The 7202-nt window shown below is 34.1% G+C and overlaps 1 pseudogene; it reads left to right on the plus strand.

Annotated features, from left to right (window-relative positions):
- Positions 1–1100: 1100 nt before the first annotated feature.
- Positions 1101–6071, plus strand: LOC140807506 (uncharacterized; annotated as a pseudogene).
- Positions 6072–7202: the final 1131 nt, after the last annotated feature.

Genomic DNA, 7202 nt, shown 5'->3' on the forward strand with positions numbered 1-7202 from the left:
AAACTATAAAATTTTGTATTGATATAAATCTTATTTTATATATAAAAAATTCAAGTGTCACCTTATGTGATAAGTAACTTTTTATGTTAGTTGACAATTTTTTCAATTAATTTGAATATATATCATAATTTTAAAAAATAATAAGTAATTTGAAGGATAAAATGAAAAAAAAAATTCAGCAAGGCTTGTATGTATTACCCAAGTTTTCAAGTAATAGATATTTAAAAACTATTGTTTATATTTTGATTTTTCTAATAGAAGGTTAAATTCAAATTTTATTTGTTATTATAAATTAATATTTTATTATAAGTCAAATAAAAAAATAAAATATTATTTTAATTTAACTTATTTATCTTATCAGTCAAATTGACGACCATACTATATTCAAAAAAACGAAGAAATATATTTTTATTAAATGAATCAATTGTTTAAATCAAATCTATAGAAGTAAGTTTTTTATTAAACGATTTCACGAATCTTTATTTGTGAGACGAACAGCTTTATCAATATTTATAATAAAAAATAATACTCATAACATAAAAAATAATATTTTTTATAGAATAAAATAAACCCGTAAATCCATCTAGGGGTGAGTATTCGGTTAATTCGGTTACCGACCGAACCGAATTAGCCATAACCGAACCGAACCGAAATATTTAGTCATAACCGAACCGACCGAATTAATTTTCATAACCGATGAAAACCGAACCGAATTAAAATCGGTTAATTCGGTCGGTGACCGAATTAACCGATTAGTTTAAAAAAAATTGTGATTTAACTTTAATTATATATGTAAATTTTTTTTTAAACACTACACTTTACACAAATGCATAAAAACATAAAATCACACACATCACAATAAACAATTAATTTTCGATTTAAATTAAAATTATATTATAAAATGAAAAAAAAAAAAATAAATCAATAATATCATTCTCATTTCAAAATTTTTAACCGGATTCTATAACCGCATTTTTTATTTAAAACCGAAAAATACAACCGAATTTCTGAATTGACTCGGTTCAGTCGGTTAATTCGATTTAAGCGAAATCTTGCTCACTCCTAAATCCATCTCATACAAAATTTTGGTTCTCGTACAGATAATTAGGGTTTTGGAAAAACCTGAAATTTTATTTAGAAATTTCAACTCCCCTCTTTAAACGATAGACTTGAAAGCTGAATCAATCACTTGTCGAAGCACACAATCCCCAACTTCACCACTATTTTTTTATTTTTTTTAAAATTTTTATTGCGATCTTCCGCGAATAATAATGGCGGCCATGGAAGAAGAACCGGGAATTGAAGTGCAGATTGAGCATGCCGTGCGCTCTCGACTTCAGCATTTCAAAGACCAAGCCGAGTATGTATGAATTATATGTAAGATACGACACACGCGTTATTGTTCGGTTGATTTTTGTTATCCGGTTTTGCTTTTTTTGGATGCGCGAATTGCAGTTCACTGACGTTGGAAAGTGTGAGGAGGCTGCTAGAGAAGGATATGGGGCTTGAGGAATTTGCTCTGGATGCACACAAGAGATTCATTCGCCAATATTTGGAAAAGGTGAATCATTACCTCCTTTCCTTCTTGCCATACTTCGTGCCTCGTAAATCTAGGAGTTGGTTTTAGGAAGAGTGTTTTCTGAGAACAACCTGTCCTTCTTTTGTAGGTTTTTTGTGTTTCAGTTTTTCAAATTGTGGGTGCTCTTGTTAAGTTGTGTGTATATATGTTTTGCAAACACGTTCCCTGCTATGCTGGTATCATGTATTTAAATTAATGAAGCTTCAGACTATTTTGGCTAGAGAATTCTTTTACATAATGGGTTGAATATGTATTACGTAATTTGTGTAGACAATGGGTAAGTGTTACAGTCTCTAGCTGTCTGGTTTCTGTATACATTTGAGGGGAATTGAAAGGTTTGGTTTTCCTTTGGCCGGGCAGTTTGAAATATTTGTTGAGGCAAATCTTGGAGGTGGTAATCCATTTGGCTTTCTAGTTTTGTTGTGTCGTACCCTTCCCAACTCCTGCTTTATCCCCTTCCTCTGAATATTGAGAAAAAAAATGAAAGAAGACGCATATTGAGATCACCTGGGATAGAATCTTTATAGTACCTATGAAAATTTATTTGTGTTTATCATTCTTCTTGAAAGCTAGGAATGACTGAAATATGGTCAGTTTCTCCGGAATAGCATTTGCATTTCTGGTGCCGAAATTCTTTTTTATTTATCTTGATTTATAATGTTTCAAAAGCAAATTTTGCGTCTTGAAGATAAAGACTCAAACACTGGAAGGGCAGCTTGATACCTGAAGTTTTCATGAATAACTTCTAGCGTCCTCTAATTGGAGAAAGCACCTTCTTATTGTCCTTATAGTGCAACGGCAACCCCTCAGTTGGGACCGATGTTGAAGTAAGTAATATAAGGGATAAAAACAGAGGAAAGAACAAGATCCATATCCTTCAAACCCATCGGGACAGTTCGTCTGATCTGAATACATCACATGATAGTGGAAGTGGAATACTGATTAGTGCCATGATTTCTACTTACTTTAGCTGTTACCTGTTCATGGTGGTGGGTGTCTGCTTGAATTATTTTTAGACTGCCTGGTGAATACCTCCAGGCTCCAATTTCTGATCCCACGATATTGCTGTCCATGTAACTTCTGATTTTGAATGTATATACTGACAAATGAATGTTTTTTCTTGAAAACTTTGACGTGTATTAGCTTCTAACAGCTTTTTGTTGAGAAAAACAGAGAGTCTGTCTAGTAACTACAAATCTGAAATTCTTAAGCATTTTAACAAGTTTCGTTATTCTGTTCCTAATAGCAGCAAATGGATGGTCCTGATAATTGTGACTCGAAGACAGTATCTGATGTGGACAAAGACAACCATTTAAGTGATAAAGAAACAGCACTGTTGCCAAAGCAGCCTGAGACAAAGAAAGAATCAACAAAATCTACTCCCGACGACAAGGAAATGATGGAAGACTCCCCTATATTGGGTGTCTTGTCCTCAAAATCTGAATCTGGTACTCAGGCATTTTCTTTGAGCGAGAGCACAATTAAGAAAGCCATTTGGGAAAGAGCCGATCATTTTCTAGCGAATTCTGAGTGAGAATTATCATTTTATAACTATTTTTGCTCTGTTCTAATTAGTTTAAGTTGTTCTATCCCGGACACTTGCCTTCTGAACCATGATACTGCCAATTTGAATTATAAGTTTGGTTACATTTCTGTTGCTCATGATCAATTATATATGTTTCTTCCTATATTTTTCAGGACAACAACTTTGGTTGGGGTTCGTCGACTTCTAGAAGAGGACCTTGGACTTGATAAAAATACCCTCGACCCTTTTAAAAAGTATATAAATCAACAAATAGATCAGGTTAATACAGTGTTTATGTGAGCCCTGATTCTCTTAAAATGGCTACATATAACCTTTATTTATCTTTTGCAATACAGGTGTTTAATCCACCCAAAGGAGCTAAAGCTGCAAAAGATATGAAGATAAATTCCAAGAGCTCTCGAAGTAAAAGATCAGGAAAGACCAGCAGTGAAGAGGGGTCTGATACTTTGGGTGGTGAAAGTGATAGCATGGAAGGTAAAGTAAAATCAAGAAAGGAAGCTGCTCATAGAGAAAATAAAAAAGCTGGAAGAGGCGAAGAAACGTAAAAGATCAACGGTGGGTGATTTTGATGTCTCCAGCACGAAGCAGAACAAGCTTGCAAAGAGACAAAAAGAGGAAGAAAATGAGTCAGATGACGCTGGAAATGTCTCTGAAGATGGTGAATCTAAAGTATCTTTGGAAAAACCAGTACTGCTATTGCTTTCCTATTTCAACACCTTCAAAATCTGATATATGTGTCTTTATAAATTGATTTTATGTTGGTTTGTCTTTGACTAGAACATTTTGATGAACAGAGGAAAGAAAAACTAGCTCCTGGATATGGTAGAAAGGTGGAGCATCTGAAATCAGTGATCAAAGCTTGTGGAATGAGGTTTGTGCTGGAACCACTTTGGCTCTTCTCCTTTATCTTAAAAATTTCCCCCCTGGTGTTATTGACCTGGACCCATTGATGATATGACACCTTATCATTTCTTATTGGGAATCAGTGTTGCTCCTTCGATTTACAAGAAAGCTAAGCAAGTGTCAGATGAAAAAAGAGAGGCCTTTATCGTGAAGGAGTTGGAAGGGATACTCTTAAGAGAAGGACTATCCAAGGATCCCAGTGAGAAAGGTAATATTCGGTTCCCGGTTTTCACTTATGTGGTCATCATCCCTGAAAATGTAATCTAGAAGCCAGCTTTTTGAAGGCCAATGTGCATGGTGAACATACATGTTATTCTATTAGTTGAAGGGGCCAACGAGTTAGTACAGTTTTAGGAAAGATGGTCAAGCCGTATCTTGGTTTCCATCTCATGTAACTTAGTTCAGTGTATTGCCAACAGTTAAAATTGTGTGTTCAAGTGATCTAGTGTCTGTGTCTATTAATCAGTAACTAGAAGATAATGTTTCCTGAATTTTTATTAATCGGAAGTGTCAAAATGATTAAGCTTTGGAAATCTGCAAGTGTATGTAACTTGACTCTGAATCACACTGTCAGAACAGATTTTGAAGCTACTTGTTGTTTCATAAGAAACCATCTCAATTGAATGATTAGCATGCTTGGTTTTACTAATTGCCTGCAGCAGTAAATTTTATTCACCACCCATGCACAGCATATTATCTGAATTATTGGATTCAGTTGTTGAGCATCTTCTCTGTGGCTCTCCTTTGTCCCTCTTTCTGTTTAATGTTGCCGCTAAATTCATGCTTTCAGAAATCAAGGATTGTAAAAAGAGAAAGGAAACAGCCAAAGAACTTGAAGGTATTGACATGAGCAACATCATATCGAGTACTCGAAGAAGGTCAACTTTCAGTTTTGTATCTTCTCCTAAATTCGAAACACGTGCCAAAGGAGACAAGGCTGGTCCTAAAGATATTAAAAACAAAGAAAAAATTAAGAAATATCAGAATGATGACAATAAGGAGGAAGGGGAGAACAAGAAGGAACATGAAAAGGTAGAGAAGGCAAAGGATGAGCAGACTTTTGAGGAAGAGGAGGATGAAGAAGACGAAGAAGTAGAAGATGATGACGATGAAGAGGCAGAAGAAGAAGAAGAAAGCGAAGAATTTAATGGAGGTAAACTAGATTAACATGAATTGATTTTTTACCTTTCTATTTTCTGGTCCAATAGTTTCTAATATGAAATGGAAACCTAAACCAATTTCCATGAAGGCCACTTTTCAATGACGAGTCACCAATCTACATGTGATTACTGTGTTTCAACACAAGTCCTCCAAGTAGCTTTCTAAGAAGGTGGTGAATAATGTGTTTCAAATAATTATATTGAAACTGGAAGGTCAAGGCCACCTATCATATCAAAAAAGAAAAAAATATGGAAGCTCAAGTAATGCTGTTTGGTCATAAGATCGTAATACAAGTAATTGCTCGATAATTCATAATGACTCGAGCTAGCAACTCAGCATTTTTATACACGTTAGTAAGTTAGAAACAAAAAACTGACACTTAAAAATGATCTTTTCCGAACTTTAAACAGCATGAACATGCACTCAGTGGGACTGTGACCTTGCACAAATGTGATCTTCGTTTAAAAAAGATTTGATACGATTAGCAGTAATTGATTACATACCATTCTTTCCAAACAACAGAAATGGATGAGAAGATTCTCACATTTTCTCGTTTTTACTTGCAGACAATAATGAGGAGAGCGATTGAATTCTGCCTTAGCTGGTTGTTGAAGATATTTTACAGACTTCTCAATTCTCATAAACGTGTATACTAATATGAGGGATGAGGTACACTATCATTTCTTGGACATAGTATTAGTTATATGCTTGTTTTGGATAACTTTATTAGTTGAATTGATCTCAGTTTAAGACAGTGCGCTCTGAGGCGCATCGCTGTACTGGAGGCGAGTTGTGCTCTTGAAGTAAGGTACACTAGGCATAAATTTTTATGATGTACTTGTACGGAGTAAAATTTGCTATAATATTATGCAATATCAAATATACTCTAAAGGCTATTGAACAATAGCGCAAATAAAATATCCATAAAATAATACTTCGCGTGAATAAAGAAAGAAAGAACCTCGATCATATGAACATCAACTTAAGCTATGTTGATGTAGCCCAAGTTCCAAAATTTTCATATTTCTATATTGTTATTATTTTCGCGAAGATTGATCTTTCTTTCGAGGAAACTATGATCAATGGACAGTGTTTTGTATTGAAAGGCAGTATTTTCTTATGCATAAGAGAGCTATTTTTGGAGAAACACAGTCTGTAAAGTCTTTAAAAAACTCCGCCATTTTCTTTCTTCTTTCAACAATAAAATAACGTGTGGCTGATGTAGATGTAGATGAAGTTGGTTTTCTCTTTAGTTACTTAAGGTAACCACAAATTTATTAGTGCGCCCAACAAAAGGTGCCTTTCGGCTTTCAGATGTGCCCAATGGGCAGGGCCTGCTGCGTCTAAGTAGGGGTGGCCCGTCTGGATAACGGATATTGGGGATCTAAAATGTTCGGGATCTTGTTGGATAGAGAGATGATAACATGAAAGTTCGGGATCTCGTTGGATAGGGTGAAGATTAGAATATATTCCGAAAGTTCGGGAATAGAGAAATGATATCAGGATAAATGTAGGGTCATTCATTTTTTTTTAGTTTTGGCTGGAGAGAATAAAATGAGATAAACTCTCTTTTATTTTGTATAATTTAATTTGAATTATAATATTTATTTTTTATTTGGATAAATTAGTTAAACATTTAATTTAAGGTTTTAAAATCATTTTTTAAATATGTTTAGACAATTTTTATATATACTGTATATATCGACCGACCCAACATTATTTTATTTAACAACACAATTTCAACCTAATGTGTAAATAATATTATAATATTTTTTTAAAAATATTATAATATTTTTTAATAAATAAATAAATTATAAAAAATAGTTGTATTGGATCGAGGATTCCTCTCCGTGTCCCGATGTTTATCAGGTTGGGAAAATGTTGGTCGAGATTTTTTTGAGATGGGAATGATCGGGTTGGATCAGGATTTTCGGGTTTTTTGGTCCATCCTAGTTTTAAGCACCTGGCCCAGCCAGGTGTACATCTTCGTTAATTGCCGAGCTATGGTTTTAA

The sequence above is a fragment of the Primulina eburnea genome, chromosome 12 (genome assembly GCF_022965805.1).
Source record: "Primulina eburnea isolate SZY01 chromosome 12, ASM2296580v1, whole genome shotgun sequence".
Classification (NCBI taxonomy): domain Eukaryota; kingdom Viridiplantae; phylum Streptophyta; class Magnoliopsida; order Lamiales; family Gesneriaceae; genus Primulina; species Primulina eburnea.